The 20,234-nt window shown below is 38.9% G+C and overlaps 1 pseudogene; it reads left to right on the plus strand.

Moving 5' to 3' along the window:
* Positions 1 to 12,567: 12,567 nt before the first annotated feature.
* Positions 12,568 to 13,748, plus strand: LOC115930802 (olfactory receptor 4F15-like; annotated as a pseudogene).
* The last annotated feature ends 6,486 nt before the right edge of the window (positions 13,749 to 20,234 follow it).

Consider the following 20,234-nt stretch of genomic DNA (forward strand, 5'->3'; position numbering starts at 1 on the left):
GATGTGTTCTCTTAACAGATTGAGGATTTTATTTTTCAAATAGGAAATGGCTAATTTATTTTAAACTATGTATCATATTATACTTTCAAATTCCAAACAGTATCTTAAAATGATATGAATAATTAAGTTTATAATTTAGCTTTAAAAACTTATGTAAATTGTATATTGACACTGATGGGATAGAAATCTACAATGGAACTTTTAATTCCTTTATGTTTTTATAGTGTCACCATAATACAATAAAATTACTGCTCTATTGCATTGGAAGTATATGCTCATTAAGGAAATGGCCAGGAGAAAAATATTCACGTACTCAGGGAAATTTTAACATGAGATATTTTGCCTTAGTGTGTATATCACTTGAACTTCCTTTGAACTCTGTGCACTACTTGCTATTTATGACAAAGAAAGCCATTGCTCACAAAGTATTGGGTTTGCCTTTGAAGCGGTATCAGGAGATCATTGACAAAAGGCAGGGCTGAGATTAGATGTTGAGGGTCATTGCCTTGCTATAGTCCCAAAGCTATGTGAAATGTCAGCTAATTGAAAATGGTAATTATTCTAAATAACAGCATAAACTGTTTCTTTCTAGGATATGTGTTGCTTTCAAATTAATAGCCATTGATCTGTGTGTGTGTGTGTTTTTTTTTTTTTCACAATCCTTCTCTGTCCTTTTGTCAAATTATCCAGCCATCGGTCCTTGGGACAAAACCCATTGCACCATTTGTATTGACCATGGTTTAATGAGTGACCTGGTCTTCCTGTTTGCATAGATTGTAATAGGCCCACCCACCTGAGAGCCTGTCAGCAAGACTGAGAGACGTAACTTCTATGTATACTTAGTTTCTAAGTGGAAAGACTTTAAAATGGAAACCAAGTAATTGTGTTATGGTGGCCATTTGCATTTATTTCAGATACTGGTCGAGAGAAGTCCTATTAATCACAGTCATAATAGATCTTCAAATTATGACCTACTGAGCAAGATCATCCCATATGAGATGAATAATATATATTCAAAATGTTCAGCTTGCTTCTAATGGGCAGTACTTCATACCAAATGGTTTTGAGGGAAATATGTATGGTATAATTTTTCAGACAAAGAATTAAAATTCCTAGTTGTGATGGTTAAAAAAACCCTCTAAAGTGGAAATTAGAAATACATATTCTCCATAGCTATAAAATGAACTACAAGTACACTTTGATTCTGTAAAATTGAGTTACTTTGGAAAATATTTCAGAGTAACCTAATCCCAAATCAAGACTCTCTTTTGGAATTGGTAGACAACCCAAAAATACTTGGGCTTGATCTGTTTCAACAAAGTGAAGAAGACAGGAAGAGTATGAGAAATTATTCAAATATATTCAGAAAAAATATCTGCTGAGGTTGGAAGACCACTATACAGTGATTACAGAAAAGTTATATTCCGTCCGTAGATCAAGCCTTGCCACAAAATCATCAAACCAATGTTCTTTTTGAGTGTGAAGGAAATGAGTACCTGTCTTTCTAATTGTACTAAAAATAGTACCATTAGTGCTTCCTCTAACTTTTTTTTTTTTTGAGATGGAGTCTTGCTGTGTTGCCCAGGCTGGAGTGCAGTGGCAAAATCTCGGCTCACTGCAAGCTCTACCTCCTGGGTTCATGCACTTCTCCTGCCTCAGCCTCCCGAGTAGCTGGGACTACAGGCAACTGCCACCATGCCCTGCTAGTTTTTTGCATTTTTAGTAGAGACGGGGTTTCACCGTGTTAGCCAGGATCGTCTCAATCTCCTGACCTCGTGATCTGCCCGCCTCGACCTCCCAAAGTGCTAGGATTACAGGTGTGAGCCACCATGCCAGGCCAACTTTATTTTTAACTAGTAAATTGTAACCAGGAAGTATACTCACAAACTGTGGAGCAAGGACACAGGAACAAATGTAGCATTGAAAATAAACAGTAGAAGATAGTGAATCTGACACATTTAATAATGAGCAAATGCTGTTGTGTTCCACAATATTTAGGCACACCTATGCAAAAAATCATTTCAGGAAACCACGGCTTTACATCTTAGGAAGCAAAAGTGGAGGGAAAGGGTTGGCAGTGAAGAACAACTTGTTCACATGCCTTGTTAAAGCAATTCCACATAATCTTATTCCATTTCAAACCAAGACTGTTTAGAATCTTACGTCCTGTTGCCACAAGAACTGAGCTCAATACTTTAGAATCCTAAGCCCAATATCTGAGAGTGGGTGAAGGTATTTTTGGAAGAACCCAGGCATGTATCTGTAGGACCTCAGTAAACCTCCCGTTTTGCGTAATTCTCTCCTGCCTCCCCAATCTGTCTGAGGGTTATGCTTTCTTCTTCCCTCTCCTAAGTGAAGGTAATTGACTGATGCTTAATTGTTATTTCTTTCTAAAATTGATAACATAAAATGAGGGCATTAGGTTTCTTCCTTGAAAATCTTGTGTTTTTATAATAAAAGCAGCTGTAGCCAAAACCTGCCCCATGTAAAAAAGTATCCGTTAACAATTACAAAAATAGGCATATGCATCTGTTTTTTAAACTCAATGAAGTCCCGGAAATCTTTTTAGTGCTCTGATACCTCATAATAAAGGACCTCTAGAGGTTACTGAAATGAAAGCATGCAGAGTTACTGTAGCGGTATGTTGTTACAGGGGAAAAGAAAACCAGCAGCCATTCACTGTACAGCCTACATTGCTGTAACCGGTGTTGCCCAGTAAACTATCTGGCATACAAAATGCTAAGTATTCAAAGTACCTGGCATTCATGATCATTGTAATAGCAAACTGTTGACATTTGGTTTATTTCCCAAAGCCGGACCATTCGTACTTCTCTTAAATATTTTGGCTTTAGAGCTCTGTTGTTGATACAGATAATTTATCTCCTTGTTGCCCTGTTTCCCTTCTTGCTGCCCTGCATTTAGCTGCAATTTGCTTTAATGGAGTCATCCCCATGATCATGGAGAATTTGTTCAGTATTTTGATGTTTAGCTTTCATCTCATTTTGTATCATTTATCTTGATAATTAACATTATTGCATGAAGACCCAGTTGAGAAAAAATATTCTGTAGGAAATTCATTCTTTAATAGTTAATATAAGCCTTCACATGCTGAGTGTCAAAACCTGCAATTCCTCTTGATCCTTAAAAGGCTTGTAAATAAAGACAGTTGAGTTGAAGAAACTATACTGTTAAAGTCAAATATTTTTGGAAATCAGCTTTGAGTCTTGGGGATTTAGAAATTTACGTAAATGATCTGACTCTCAGCAAGCTCTAAATAAACAGTAACTATTTGATGGGATAATTGAAAGAGAGCCTCCCATCACAGTGATCCCTATCTGCAAAAGTGATAATTCACTAAAAAAGTATGCCTCACTTTGTAATAACTTAATATCACAGTGGTAATTTTTAATCAATAAACTGGAATATAATCAGATTGGGAATATGTAAATCTATATCAGTCCAGTGAAGCCTACCAGCAGGGAGAGAAAAGATAAAAATGTAAAAATCAGATTGAATTTTGGGGGAAAGCTTAAAAGAAATGCAGTTATGCCTCTGCTGCCATACTCAGCATGGGACATAAAGAGCCCCACCACAGGGCTTGAATTTACAGGAGTCTATCCCGCACAGCTTTATCCGACATTGGAGCTTCCTAACAAACAAAAAGAAATCTTATACTCTTGCTTGTTAGTGTTTAATACATGCATTATGTGCTTTTTAATTTTTTGGTCCTGCTGAAGAGTAGCTGATAGCGCTGTTTCGAAGGCATATCTACTCTGCCTCTGACTAGCAATATGAAATCGGTTAAGTTATTCAACCTCTCTACATTTCAGTTTCAGGAAATGAAGTGGACAAAGAAGATCATCATTAGGCAATATGTACCTCCAATATTCTGTATTATGTGGAGATATCAAGTCCGTATGTGATTACACAAATCATAGTTCCAAAAGAGTTCAGAATGAGACATATAGAATTGAAAGTCCTGTTTATACAGATACTGGTTAAAGCCCAGGGATTAGATGGGTTTAAAATGCTTTACCTCTATACAGAAAGGAGTACAGGACCAGGAAAGGGCCCAGGGGCATACCATGATTGAGCCGAGGAGACAGTAAGAGAGTTTCAGTGACAAAGGAGAGGCAAGGAGAGGATGGGGTTTCTGAAACCAGGAGAAGAAAGCCTTCATCATAGAAGCGAGTGATAAACTTCACTGAACACTTCTAAGACATTTTGGACAAGAATAGAAGAGTTACCTTTGGATTTCACTGCATGTAGCTTAACAAACGTTCATAAAGGCAGTGAAAATGAAAGCTCAGTTAGGGTGGTCTTAGGAGAGAATTCAGGTGATGAACTAGAGAATGCGACTATAGATGGCTCTTTCTAGAAGTTTTACTTTTAAGGGTAGCAGAGAACTAGAGTAGAGCTGCAGACATAGTTCCCCCTCCTCCCTCTCCTCCATCTCCAGTTTCTTCTTCTTTCCATGAGTGTAACAGAATGAAATTTAGGGCATAATCCTGTAGAAGGTAAGAAATTAATGATGCAGGAAAGAGATTGGATAATTGTCCAAAATAAATAAGTTCTCAGATGATGCAAGGCAGTGGGCTCTAGCACACAAAGGGGTTGACATCTGATAGGAATGCAGTTGTTTTATCCACATAACAGTTATTTTTTCAGAGAAAAATCGAATTGTGAAAATATAGCTGAAAACCAAACATTAGCCCTATGTGTGTGGTAACTTGTGATGTAAAATGCATTTCTCAATAAAGGTCCTGGTCAAAAATTTTAAAAGTAAAATACCTTGAGGGAGCTACAGTTAGAGGACAGCAGGATGAAGGATAATCATCAGAAAGAATACAAAGTGGGCCAGGCATGGTGGTTCATGCCTATAAACCCAGAGCTTTAGGAGGTGTTGTTGGGAGGATCACTTGAGGTCAGGAGTTTGAGACCAGCCTGGGCAACCTAGACCCCCGTCTCTACAAAAATAATAATAATAAAAAAGACTACAAAGTAGAAAAAGCAGAGTGAAACAGAATCTTCAATACAAACAGTAGGGGGATTTTAGCAAAGAGTAGCTGACTCAGATGGTGCTAAGATTTGTATGGAGTTCAGTGCTGAGAGGTCTTTTTAACAAGCAATTTAAATGGGAATATTGCCTTGTTTACATGGCTCAAATAAAATGCAGTATAATGTGCAGAAAACAAAAAAAAAACAGTAAAAAGCTTAAATAATCTTTATTCTTAGGACAATGTTTTTCAAATAAGGATTATGGCTCACTATTGGGTCATAACATAAAATACATTTCTTATTGTGGATGGCTCCAAGAAAAAGAAAACCCAAGTTTAAGAAGGCTCACCAATAGAGAGTTTACCTATGTCGTATAAGAAGTCCCAGTTATACATCCACTAATAATAGCTCCATGGCCAGGTACATGCTAGTATTTGCATTTTGGAATGCTCTTTCTCTCCCGTTTGTTGTCTCATGGTCACAAGATGACAGATTATCCCAGGCCTCATGTTCACATTTGAAGACTAAAAACCACTGTGGTGAGTAGGAAATGCCCCTCCCCAGAGATGACTGCCAAGCCCTCATTCCCAGACCTGTGACTGTGTTGCCTTACACTGATGTACTCTGCAGATGTGATTAAATTAAGGAGCTCGACATGAAGGGATTAACCTGTCTTATCTGGGTGAGTTCAATGGAATCATAAGAGTCGAGTGAGCCAGGAGATTCAGATAGGGAGGTGTGACCATGGAAGCAGAATGATGTGGAGTGAGAAAGACTATTCATGGGCTTATGAAGTTAACTGAGCAGAATGTAGGGTTTTCAGGATATTGGCAATGAGAAAATGATAGCGGTGAGTGAAATCATCTGGATGTTCCAGGGGAGAACCTGAATAGTTTTCTTTGCAGTTGGTCAGCTGTTCATTTTACTCAGAAACTGAGACATTATGCTACTTTTTTGCACATCCCTCCCCTGCCTTTCTTGTTCAACAGATGGCCGCCTGTACTAATGCTTTCAGGAATGTGAGGTTACTGGACACGAAAGCCATCAGCTCCTCCAAACTCATATATATATATATGCTATCTGTCTATCTATCTATCTATCTATCTATCTATCTATCTATCTATAGCTCACTGAAACCTTTGCCTCCCTTTTCAAGCAACTCTCCTGCTTCAGCTTCCTGGGTAACTGAGATTACAGGTGTGCACCATCATGCCCAGCTATTTTTTGTATTTTTTTTGTAGAGACATCATGTTGGCCAGGCTGGTCTCAAACTCTTGACCTCAAGTGATCCTCCCACCTTGGCTTCCCAAAGTACTGGGATTACAGGCATGAGCCACCGTGCCTGGCCTCCGTTATATTTTTAATCCTTCCCACCCCGACAAATCCTCTTGCACTTTGTCAGTCATTTGTCTCTCCCGAGTCTTTAATGTCTCTCGCTCTAATGATGCTTTCCCCTTAGATCAAGTCATACTCAACATTCTCTGTCTGTCTCCCGTTCTAAATCTACTGTGCTTAACCCTTAAATGCAAAGTGTTCCCAGATTTTCATCTTATCTAAACTCTCTCTTCACACTTTAATTAGGTGATCTTTTCTCTCACCTACAACTCTCAAATCTGTATCTCCAGCTCTGACAATACCCATGAATCCCAGGTATGTATACCTGACTGCCTGCTGGATAGTCACCTGAAGTTAAAAAAAAAGAATATTTATAATTGAAATTATTCCCACTCTTCTTTCATCCCACCCAAAACGTGTATTTTCTTTGTTCCTTCTCTCTAGGACCATCTCCACTCTGCAGCCGACAACTGAAGCCAGACATTAGGGCACCATGGTTAACTCTCATTAGCTGGAAACGTTATTGTTATTTGTTTAGCATAACTTAAATATGATGTATTTTATATATTTAAAAATATAATTTGTGACCCCACATAGGGTCCTGAAGTTGATGCAGATTCTTGAGGTATTGTATTGTATATGTTTATTTTCAGCTGACTTAGTCACTGGAGGCAGATGTGTGAAGGAAGTCTCCTTCAGTGACTCATCAGAGAAACTCAAAATGAGTTGCCAGGAATAAAACAGCATAATTTTAAAGGAATTCTCTTCTTAGACATTGTGCATCTGTCAAACTCAGACTGGATAAATTAATTATGCTCTGATAGGATAGCCCCAGAGACCCAGCCTTTCAAGATCTATTCTTCTCTATAATCAATATAGTAATTTAACATTTGAACCTGCCTCCAAGCAAAAGGGCATACAACCAACTGTGAAAAATCTTTGTATTCTACTCAGAGTTCTTTGTTGGTAATGGAAATTATTTTTAGTTAAAAAATCAAAAATTAAAAAGAAAAATTATTATTATGGCTACTATTCTTTTCAAGTTGAACATAAAAGTTGAGATCAGCCCGTAAACTTCTACGTTCAGGCAAAGAACACAAAAATTGATGAAGATAAAAAATGTGGTTGGTTTATTGGGAAAAATCGTCATTTTTAATTAAAGAAAATAAAATATTAAAAGTAAATATACCAAGCCAGAATTATAGAATTAATGTTATCAAAATGACATGAATGGTCTCATATACTAGGCAATACCTCCGCCTCCCAGGTTCAAGTGATTTTTTTGTGCCTCAGCCTCCCATGTAGTTGGGACTACAGGTGCAAGCCACCAATGTCTGGTTAATTTTTGTATTTTTAGTAGAAGCGGGGTTTTGCCATGTTTGCCAGGCTGATCTTGAACTCCTGACCTCAAATAATCCACCTGCCTTGGATTCCCAAAGTGCTGGGATTACAGACATGAGCCACTGTGCCCGGATTGGGGGTGGGAAACCCCAGCCTCCCTCTGTGCTCTTTGATAACAAGCTGGTCTGTGATTTTTGAGCATATCTTCTCTCATTAGTCCAAGGCACCCATGGTTATCCAGGAAACCTCACCTCCCTTTGCAAACCACAGCCCTCCCATGCACAAACTGCTAGTAAACAGCTGAGCATGCTATGCTACTTCAGATTTTTGCATTTCTGCATATGCAGCTTCGTCTACCACAGCTCAAAGCCAAGCTATCATTCAGCTGTCACCTCTTTGGTAAAGCCTCTTTACATTTTCCAGTCATATTTTATTACTTTGTCTTTTATGTGGACCTTTCAATACTATACTTATCACTCTATTTAAAAATACTTCTTTACCTTTCTCTCATCTGCACTGTGAATTCTTTGAGGGATAGTCCATGACTCTTCTTCCTCGTCTTCCTTCTTTTTTATGATCATCTTCTATATAATAGAACTTGGTATATTACAATTCCAATTAGTGTTTGTAGAAGTGATTTGAACCCATGGTCATCTCATCTTTTTCCCTACCATCTTACTCAATAACCTATAACATTAAAAAAATTTTGTCAAGAGAATTAATTAGACACTGCAAAGGGCATAACTGAAACAGAAAATATACCCCAAACCTAGAAATGCAAATCAAAACCCTGTGGACCAAGCAAATAAATGTGATACCTCCTTATTCCTGCAAGAATGGCCATAATCAAAACATTAAAAAAAACAGATGTTGGTGTGGATGTGTTGATCAGGGAGCACTTATACACTGCTGGTGGGCATGTAAACTAGTACAGCCACTATGAAAAACAGTGTGGAGATTCCTTAAAGAGCTAAATGTAGAACTACCATTTGATCCAGCAATTCCACTACTGGGCACATAGAGATAAAGGTGTCATTATATGAAAAAGATACTTGTACATGCATGTTTATAGCAGCATAATTTGTAATTGCAAAATCGTGGAATCAACCCAAATGCCCATCAACAAGTGGATAAAGAAACTGTGGTATATATATGTGATAGAATACTACTCAGCTATAAAAAGTATTGAATTAATGGCATTTGCAGAGACCTGGATGAGATTGGAAACTATTATTTTAAGTGAAGTAAATTCGGGAATGGAAAACCAAACATCATATGTTCTCACTGACATGTGGGAGCTACGCTATGAGGATGCAAAGGCATAAGAATAATACAGTGAACTATGGGAACTTGGGGGAAAGGATGGGAGAGGGGCGAGGGATAAAAATCTACAAATAGGGTGCAGTGTATACTGCCCGGGTGATGGGTGCACCAAAATCTCACAAATCACCACTAAAGAACTTACTCATGTAACCAGATACCACCTGTACCCCAATAACCTCTGGAAAAAAAAAAGAAATCATAAGCTGAACTTGTTGGCAGCCTGACAAACTTGCCTAAACCAGTTCATACAAAAGCTTGAGTTTTAAAGTCCACATGGAAATACTGGGCTTGTCAGGCAAACAGCTGTAAATGAGAAACATCACCCTGTCGCTACCCCAAATCCTTGCAAGTTATACCCAAAATACTTTCATTTATACCCTAAATGAAATTCTAATCCACTTACTGGCAAAAAGAGATGACTAGACAACTTTTCTATCTCAGCCTCAATTCAGATAAGAGGAAGAGGGAAATCTTTCCTAGGAATTCATAGGCCTATACCTCATCTAGGTTGTGGAGGTTTTAATTTATATTACCCATGTAGCTGAAAAATACAAAGATGTTAAGTTAAAGAAAGAATTGGTTCTTGAAGGGCCTGCATATCATAATGCTGTCTTCCTCCAAGAGTACCCTGGGTGTAGTGACCACATGTCTTTGGAGTAGCCTGACTTTTATACCATTCTGTTCTTTTAAATAAAGGCAATCTGTCAGATATTTACCAAAAGGAAAAAGAAAATATACTCCCAATCTATAAAAAGTTTTATAAATATTTATTTAGCAGAGTAATAGGTATTTAGAAGTAAGCATAGTGAGCATATTGATGCTAACCTTTAGATAGATCAATAGGTAGATTCAGAATACAGTGAAGACCAAGGGGGTCTCATTTTTTGGTGACTCTTTTTTTATTGATTGTTATATTTGCTAACTCCCAAAATATGCTTGTTTGCCTTTTCTCAACCTGTCCAAGTGCATGTATCCAGAAAATATACGTCAATTTTGTATGTTCGTGTATGTTTTGTATATGCGTATAAGAGAGGACAATAAAGATGATTTTCATTAGAAATAATTAATATATATTTTCACAAACATTAGAACTTCATTGCCTCAAGCCCTGAAGTATAAAAATAACTCAACAAAGCTCATTTATTCATGAGGGACCTCTTCCCTTAGGATCCATTTATTGCCTCCTCCTATGTTGCTTTGGGAAAATCAGTCTTATTCTATGAGACCATTCCCAGCACAGGTTGAAGTTATATTGCCTTTCCGTGTTCTATTTGGTACCACTTTTTACTGCTTCTATGTTGAGAATCAGTTATTCCTTTTCTACTCTGGGGGAATTTCAAATAGCTCCTTGTGCCAGGTATCATTTTTCTGAAGATGCTGTTATTTCAGATCTTCTAGAGAACAGGTGGGTGAGAAGGATGGAAAGAACACATTCAATCAGCTTGTATTTTGCCAACTAAGAGATTTTATGGTAATTAAATCACAGTTTGTAATTACCTCTGGACACAGAAGAAGAAGATATCTAGAGGAGAAAGAGTTGAGAGCAGTAGTTGAGTCAATGGATAGGGTTTGGTAAATACTCTGCAGGGAACCTATCTATCTTGTTGTTTAAACAGGCACAGAGAGGGTCTCAGGTATTTAAGGATAAGAATCATGATATGGGAGAATCAGGCATGAGCCAAGAAGCACATAAGAGTGTGAATAACCTAATGTTTACGGTTGGCAGTAAATATCCACTCCTGAGTCCTTAAAGGTATTTGGTCTTGGTTGTAGATGACAACTTCTGTGTGGACCACGCAAATAAAAGAATGCAATTCAGGCTGTTTAACAAAGAAGAAGGCGTTGTATGTTTTTCCCTTGGACACTGACCACTTAACCAGTTAAATGACTCAGGAGAACAAATTTGAAGTGATTGCTGAAGGCAAATACATCCTCTAATTTTCCCTGTGTCCTGGATCCAGTCTTTCTGAAATATTCAAAGAACCTCGATATTTGGGTTAGGTTCATTTTCATTTGTACGCACACTTTCTCATTCAACAAAAAACACTTCTTCAGCTTCTATTATTTTTCCAATACTGTGCTGGGTGTTGGGGACAGAGAAAAAGGCATTATCTTTCTTCTCTGAGCTTACAGCCTGGTGTGGGAGATAGAAACAGAAAGTTAGCAGCTAGAGCAGGGAACATGTGAGACGTGGAAAGGTAAATAAGGGAGGAATGCTTTTCAGGAAAAGGTCCCATTAGGAAAGAAGTGGAAAGATGGTGTGTGTGTGGGGGGAGCTTTGGTTTTAAATTAAGGGTCTGCCATTTTCCATCCATCACGGGTTCTGCCAAATATTTTCTGAGATGAAAAACTCAAGTCTTTGTGGGATTAGCTTTTTCCTCTAAAGGCTTTTGCTGGGTGTGTGGCTAGGGCTCTTTGGAATGTTAAAGATATAACTGTAAGCTAGTTTTTAATTCCTTTTCTGTATTTTTCTATTTGAAATCTCTAGTCCCAGAACTTGAAGGGAGTTTCTATGACCATTATTTTTTCTTTTCTCCTTCTCTTCTACTTTATTTATTTATTTGAGACAGAGTGTCACTCTGTCACCCAAGAGTGCAGTGGCATGATCTTGGCTCACTGCAGCTTCTCCCTCCTGGGTTCAAGCGATTCTTGTGCCTCAGCCTCCTGAGTAGCTGGGATTACAGGCCTGGGTCACCTTGCCCAGCTAATTTTTGTATTTTTAGTAGAGACGGTGTTTCACCATGTGGCCCAGGCTGGTCTTGAACTCATGAGCTCAAGTGATCCACCTGCCTCAGCCTCCCAAAGTGCTAGGATTACAGGTGTGAGCTGCTGAGCCTGGCCTGCATGATCGTTTTCATTACTTGACTTTTCCCAATTACTCTCTCCTTCTCTCAATGTTTCTGGGTTTTGGTATTTCTCATTGTCTTTTCTTTTTCTTCCCACCCCTCAGCATATTTTAATTTCTTTTCTTTATTTCTTTCATTTATCTTCATCTTCTAAATTATTCTTATTTAAACAATTCACTCGAAATTGTAAATGAATTAATTCAAATTAATTTAGCAAATACTGAATTCCTAGAAGTGACAATTCTGCCCTCTGAAACTATTTTACAGTCTCATAATGAAGACAGAGATAAATATACAAATCTTTTCTTCTAGTGTTTGCAAACAGATAGAGGAAGTAAATCATGTACATGTAACTCTATACTATAGGTCGAAAGGCCCTATGATAATTTTAAAGTGCAATGGGAAAGGAGGGTTTTATGGGTTCCACTTTATTCTTGCTCTCCCAAATTTTAAGTTCATCTTTTTTTCCCCTGTCTTTATGTCCTGTGGACTTTAAGCTATAGCATTACATGCAAAGACAATGGACTCATGGATTGCTGAACCAGCTTCCATGATTATGCAAAATCAACTTCCTGTAACAATTTCCTAGCGTATTATTTCCTAGTGGTCTTGTCTCTCTAATGGAACCCTGAATGATACAGTCAGTAATTCCACTTTCTTATTTCTCCTGTTTTGTTTTGTTTTTTTTTTTCAGGCAAATTTGCAGCCCAAAATGACTGAGACCATGGAGGGAGGAAATTATTCGGTGGTGTCTGAGATTGTTTTGGTGGGACTCACCAGTTCTTTGGAAATGCAAATTGTCCTCTTTCTGGTTTTCTCTGTGTTCTATGTAGCAGGTATTTTAGGAAACCTCCTCATTGTGCTCACAGTGGTCTCCGACTCCCATTTACACTCCCCTATGTACTTCCTGCTGGCCAACCTCTCCTTTATTGACATGTGGATTTCCTCCATTACAGTGCCCAAGATGATTTCTGATCTTTTCAAGGAGAGAAAAGTAATCTCTTTCCAAGCCTGCATGGCTCAGATGTTCTTCATTCATGTTATTGGAGGAACTGAGATGGTCCTACTTGTTTTCATGGCCCTTGACCGATATGTTGCTATATGTAAGCCTCTCCACTACCTGACCATCATGAACTTCAGAACTTGTACTCTACTCCCAGTGGCTTCCTGGACTATTGGAATCATCCATTCATTGATTCAACTCGTATTTGTTGTTATCCTACCATTCTGTGGTCCCAATGAAGTGGACAGCTTTTACTGTGATTTTCCTCGATTTATTAGGCTTGCTTGCACAATCACCTACAGATTGGAGCTCATAATTACTGCCAACACTGGATTCATCTCTCTGGGGACTTTTTGCATTTTGATTAGCTCCTATATCTTCATCTTGATTACTGTTTGGCAGCATTCTTCAAGTGGCTTATCCAAGGCCCTCTCTACACTGTCAGCTAAAATTCAGTGGTGGTCTTATTTTTTGGTCCATGCATCTTTGTGTATTCATGGCCATTTCTCACAGTGCCTGTTGATAAATTCCTTGCCATTTTTGATGTAATAATTACTCCATTTCTGAACCCTACCATCTATACTTTTAGGAACAAAGAGATGAAGATGGCAATGAGGAGAATATTCAACCAGGTGCTGAGTTTCTGGAAGTTGTTTTAAGTGATTTCAATATAAAGAAAGACAAGCATTTCTAAAATTCCTGGTCCATGCTACAGACACAAATCCAGTGAAACATGGATGCTTTGGTTACTAATTTATCTACCAATATGGAGGATTTTCTTAATGTGTTCTTTTGCTCATACCAAGGAGGATATTATATTCTTTCTTATGAAATGTGTTTGAATAAGAAGTATTAATATACAAATGTTTCTACATTTCCCCCACCCCTCCTTGGTAAGGAGAATTCTGGACTGACCTGTTACATCTTACTCTGCATTCTGAGGAGAATCTTTCTTTGTCAGATTGATTTTTGGGGTTTTGTGATGTAGAATCTGAAGAAAAGTGCTTTGGAAATATGAGACAGATTTGTAATTACCAGAGAGAGGCTTTTTTTTTTTTTTTTTTTGGCAGGGTCTCACTCTGTAGCCCAGGCTAGGGTGCATTGGTGCAACCTGAGCTCACTGCAGCCTTGACCTTCCAAGCTCAAGCAATCTTCCTACATCAGCCTCCTGAGTAGCTGGGACTGCAGTGTGCACCACCATGCTTGGCTGATTTTGTTTATTTATTGTTTTGGTAGAGATGAGGTCTCACTATGTTGCCCAGGCTGGGGATAGTATTTTTGACTCTGAGGTAATATGTGGAAGTACCTATAAAATGTGAAGAAAACATGAAAGATAAAAATAGAATTTTTTTTTTTTTGAGATAAGGTCTCACTTTGTTACCCAGGCTGGAGTACAGTAGCATGATCTTGGCTCATTGCAGCCTTGACTTCCTGTTCTCAAGTGATCCTCCTGCCTCAGCACCCCCAAGTAGCTGGGATTATAGGCAAACGTCACCAGGGATGGCTAATTTTTGTATTTTTGGTAGAGACGGGTTTTTCATGTTGCCTAGACTTGTCTCAAACTTCTGAGCTCAAACGATCCACCTGCCTCAGCCTCTCAAAGTGCTGGGATTACAGGTGTGAGCCACAAAAAAAAAAAAAAAAAAAAAGATTTAAAAAATATTATTGTCTCTTTATTACCCTTTAATGTATATTGTCCTTTAATAAACAAAACAAAAGTAAAGAGCTAACATTATTTTGAAAATTTTTTTTGATCACAACATCAGCCTAAAATCGGGTTACTAGGTTATGGCTTCTTAAGCATTTCAGCTAGTGCATATGGTAACTGAATTAAGCCTTAAAATTACTCTAGTTCTTTCAAAAGCTGTGTTTCTGTACTGTCAGAGGATTTGAACAATGGAGACCTAGTAAGGGGCAAGAACAATGACCTATTAAAAATTCCATTCTAGCGCCTGCTTGACCTAATTACACTGAAATCAGCAATAATTCCTCAGAGGTAGGTAAATTCTCTTCTTTTTCAGTAACATGATTACAAGGACAGACTCTTTAGCCAGACTGCCTGCCTTCAAATTTCAGCTATGCTTTTTACTAATTCAAGTTGCTTAACCTTTTTATGTTTAACTTCCATCATCTATAAAATAGAGGTAGTTTGAACTGTCTGAAATTCCTCATACTTGACTGTTTTTAACTTACAAAAGTGGCAGTTCCTTATAACTAAAAGCATCTTCCTTATAAGGTTTTAAAAATTAACTGAATATTTATAAAGTGCTTTAAATAATTCTTTGTCTATAGTGTTATATAAGTGTCTGTTCAATAAAATGAAATAAAACATTAAAACAACTTCTTCATCAGTTGTGATGACTTTCTCTCATACTATGTACAAATTGTTTCTTTTCTTTCTAACTCTATTCATTAATCTTTGATCAAGAACTTGTTCTTTTCCTAACAGGACTGGAGTACATATTCTTCAACTATTTTAAATGACAGAATTCCTTGAATATAGAGACTTTTAAATGCTACACTTCAATTTACTTTTGATACTTTCTTTTTCTTATATTCAAACTGCTTTCTTATGTGCTATGTCATATTTCTACATAGCTAGTTCTGGTTATCTATGGTGCTTTTTAGTGTGCTGGAGAAAGTTACCAAGTTGATTAGCTTACAAAAAAATTGTATAAATAGAAATTTGGTTGATCAAAAAATATATCATCAGCAATCTAAGGGTGAATAAAAAATAAAAAAATTGAATATTCATTATATTCTAATTCCTATGCTAGGAACTATCGAAATTGTGTTAGTAGCGTACAATCCAATTGTGGAAAATTGTACAAACCAAGTTTCTCTGAAGTGAAAAATTACTGAAAGTAATTCAAGGGTGTGGTATGGTGGGCAGATTCAATGAAAGGGTTTGAGCAGAGGGGATTCATGAATTTGTGAATGCTATGGATGGGGTTGAGGCCCCTGCTGACCAGTCCTCCGAGTTCAGTACATGTCCTGGGAAGGAGAGAAGCTCACAAAAAGCTCTGGAGGCTGAGAGCAGGTTGATAACACAGCACTATCAGAGAGGTTAGACACCTACTGTACTTCATTGCCTAACCAGGGTCTACAAAGCCTGATAAGGTCTGACCCTGCCAATCTCACCCACTACTTCTTCATGCCACTCTCTTCTCTGCTTGGGGCTCTCAGGCATTTCGTACTTTCCCTTTACTTGAATATAATAAGCTTGTGGCCTCCTGAGACCTATACAGTTTGCAGAGTGCTTTGCCCATGTGTAGGCCAGCCTGGCTCCCTCTCATCATTCAGGTTTCAGCTTGAGTGTCAACTCCAAGGAAAGGCTTCCTATTTAAAGAAGTTCCCTCTTGGAGGACGACGTCAGCAAGATGGCTGACTAGAAGCCGATAGTGCTTATTCTTTCCACAAAGGCAGCAAAAACAATGAATAAACAACTACATTTTGATACAAATAACTAAAGGGAAGCGCCAGAATACATCAAAGGAGTAACAGAAACACTGGTGAGCACAGAAACTCAGGACAGCCACATAGAGAACAGAAGCAAACACTGGGACTCTACCACCAAATTCTTCAGCAGGGATCAGATAGGAACTAGGAGGAACATCTCCGTGTGCTGAAAAAGTAGGCAAGAGGATTCCAGCAACCCCCAGCAACACCTTAGATATATACAGTCCTCAAGATTATACTTTAGGGCTCATTTCTATAGTTTGTTACTAGATATATACAGTCCTCACCACTGGGTCCCCTTGGTCCTCACAGCCACTAAGCCTGGCTGAGAGAGCTGACTGGAGTCCACACAGCTGTGTTCCCTCCAAGAAGGAGCTGGACAATGTGCCTTACACTCTGTGGCCTGTGCGGCTACTACGCTCTGCCATCTTGGGACTGCAGGTACTGCTGGAGTGTCTTGCTCTGAGAGTGTGGAGCCCCGGCACCCTTTCATTTTTGAGGCTGAACTGCCTTAAACCACTCCCGCCTGGTGGCCCAGCATCCCCAGGCTGAGCTGGAAGCAGCTGCTATGTTCTTCCGTGTGGGGCCAAGCTGCAGTGAAGAAGCTCCACCTCCCCCTCTCTCAACACCCTCAGGCTGGAGGCGGACGCTGAGCACTCCTTCCTGGGAAACTGTGCTTTGGCAGAACGGCTCCATTTACCTCTTAGCCAAGGCTGCACCCCACCCCTACTGGCCTCAGCTGAAACTGTGGATTGCCTCCCAAGGAAACAATCCCGGGGCAGAACCCTGCATCCCTGGAAAATGGAGTCTGGACCACCCAGAGCAGTCACGCCCCTTGGGCCTGAGCGGAAGCAGCATGTCTCCCTTTGGACTACTGGTGCTTTGGCTGAACTGAGCAGCTGCACATTCCAGGGCTGAGGTGACATGGTGGTACCTTGCGTACCAGGGAAACAGAGCGGTGGCTGATCGGAAACACCCCAACCCTACAGGCTAGAACCTACAACTCTAGAACCCTGGTTCCCTGGAGCTGGACTAGCTTCCTAGAGTCTGAGCTGCTGAGACATTCCTCTCCCTGGAGAGTGGAGTCATTGCTGTGCTACTCCTTGTCCCCAGGGCCCAAACAAAAGCTATGCTCAGCCATTCTGGAGAACTCACCTCTTTACCTCTGCAGCACCTGGGTTCATAGAGTCTGGAATTCTCCAGGGTCTAGAGTCACCATTACATGATGCCTCATTCCCAGTGACCTGAATTGCCACTGAACCTATTGGTTTAGGTTCCATAATTATGGCCATACCCTGCATCCCAGGCCCCAAACTCCAGATTACCTCTTCTTCCCTGGAGTCAGGCCAGTGCTGCCCTCTGCCTCACAGGGGTAGAATCATAGCTACAACAAGGCCCCAGCTGCTAGGGAGTGCCTCAGAGTCACAGATTCTGGCTCTATGGGCCACCTACATCCAACCTTCTCACAAAGCGCAAACCTTCACCCCAAGACCCAGGTGCCACAATAGGTTCATGAGACCCTGAGCCTTGAAGCCTGGCCCCAAAGATCAGCTGCTGCTCCAAAGATCTGCACCTGTAACCCAGCACCACTGTAGCTCCTTCTAGGCTGTGTTAGACCTTAGACCTGATACCTAGAGAATTCCCATGGCTAAATCTCAGTAGTGTGGGGAAACCAAGAAGAGGAGGCTCCAAAAGCCCTTGCCATAGAGGAAATAAACAATCTATACTGCCACTAGACTACCACAAACTTCTACAGCCTAGGCCACTGAGAAGCATACAGTTATTGCTGTCATTGAATGCAGCCAAAGAAGCTGCATGGAGATCATATTACTGCCCCCAACTGGAAACCCTTCCTAACAGTACACTAAGATCCAACTGCACGTTAAATTCTTTTCTTATAAAATTTTTCTAGAAAGTTGGGACGAGGCAATTTTTCCACCAGACATACAGACATCAATGCAGAGACACAAGAAACATGAAAAAGCAAGGCAATATGACACCATCAAAGGAATATAACTGTTCAGTAACAGACCACAATGAAAAGGAAATCAACTAATTGCTGAAAAATATCCAAAATAATAATTTTAAAGAAACCCAATAAGATACAAGAAAATACAGATAGACAATTCAATACAATCAGTAAAACAATTCACCATATAAATGAAAAATTCATCAAGGAGATAGATATGTTAAAAAAGAACCAAACAGAAATCCTGTAGCTGAAGAATGCAACGAATGAAATGAAAAATACAATGTCCATCAATAGATGAATGAATAAAGAAAATGCATTACAAGGATGCAGAGCAAGATGGCAGAATAGGAGGCTCCACTGATCATTCTTCCAGCCCCTACAAGGACACCAAGTTAACAACTATCTACACAGAAAAAAATCTTCATAAGAACCAAAAATAAGGTGTGCACTCATAGTACCTAGTTTACACTTCATATCACTGAGAGAGGCACTTAAAAGATAGAAAAAAATGGTCCTGAATCACTGAGGTCACCCCTCCTCCACCCCTGGCAGCAGTGGTGTGGTGCAGAGTGTCTCTGAGTGCTGCGGGAGGGAGAACACAGCAATTATGAGGTATTGAACTCATTGCTGTCCTGTTACAGCAGAAAGGAAAACTGGACCAAAGTGTCAATGCCCGTCTGCAGAAGGAACCAACCCTAGCCCGAGGGGAATCACGGACCCCAGTGTTCTGACTACAAGTGAGTTTGTTACTACATATACACAATGGTGTACTATTCAACCATAAAAAAATGAGATCTTGTCATTTGAAACAACATGGATGGAACTGGAGGACATTATGTTCAGTGAAATAGCCAGGCTCAGAAAGACAAACCTCACATGTTCTCATTCATCTGTGGGAGCTAACAGTGAAAACAATTGATCTCATGGAGACAGAGAGTAGAATGTTGGTTACCAGAGGCCAAGAAGAGTTGTAGTGGGGAGGAAGTAGGGATGGTTAATGGTCATGAAAACACAGAAAGAATGAACAAGATCTAGTATTTGATAGCACAACGTGGTGGCTATAGTAAATGACAATTTAATAGTACATGTAAAAATAATGAAATGGGTGTAATTGGATTGTTTATAACGCAAAGGGTAAATGCTCATGGTAATGAATATTCCATTTACCCTCATGTGATTATTATACACTATATGCCTGTATCAAACTATCCCATATACCTCATAAATATATATACCCACTATATACCCACAGAAATTGAAAATTAAAAATTAAACATGCTCTTGAGTGACCAGTGATTCAATGAAGAACTTAAGAAAGAAATTTAAAAAATCTTTGAAACAAATGAAAATATAAACTCAACATACAAAAACCTATGGGATACAGCAAAAGCAGTGTATCCCAAGGAACTAGAAAAGCAAGAATGCACAAAATCCAAAATAAGTAGAAGGAAAGAAATGATTGAGCAGAAATAAACAAAATTGAGGCTAAAAAAACACAAAAGATCAATAAAATAAAAGTTGGTTTTTTGAAAAGATAAAATTGACAAGCCATTAGTGAGACTGACCAAGAAAAAAAAGAAAATACATGAATGAATAAATAAGAAATAAAATGGAGACATAATTGATTCCACAGAAATACAAAGGAGCATAAGAGACTATTACGAACAAGTATATGTCAACAAATTGGAAAGCTTCACAAAAATGGATGAATTCCTGGACACATACGACTTATCAAAATTGAACCAAGAAGAAATAGAAAACCAGAACAGATTAATTATGAATAACAAGATTGAGTTAGTAAAAAAAATCTCCCGTCAAAGAACAGTCCAAGACCTAATGGTTTTATTGCTGACTTCTTCCAAACATTTAAGGAGGAACTAATACCAATTATTTTCTAACCTTCCAGAGAATTAAAGTGAAGAGAATTCTTCCAAATTTATTCTACGAGGTCATCAAT

The sequence above is a fragment of the Gorilla gorilla genome, chromosome 16 (genome assembly GCF_029281585.2).
Source record: "Gorilla gorilla gorilla isolate KB3781 chromosome 16, NHGRI_mGorGor1-v2.1_pri, whole genome shotgun sequence".
NCBI classification, from domain to species: domain Eukaryota; kingdom Metazoa; phylum Chordata; class Mammalia; order Primates; family Hominidae; genus Gorilla; species Gorilla gorilla.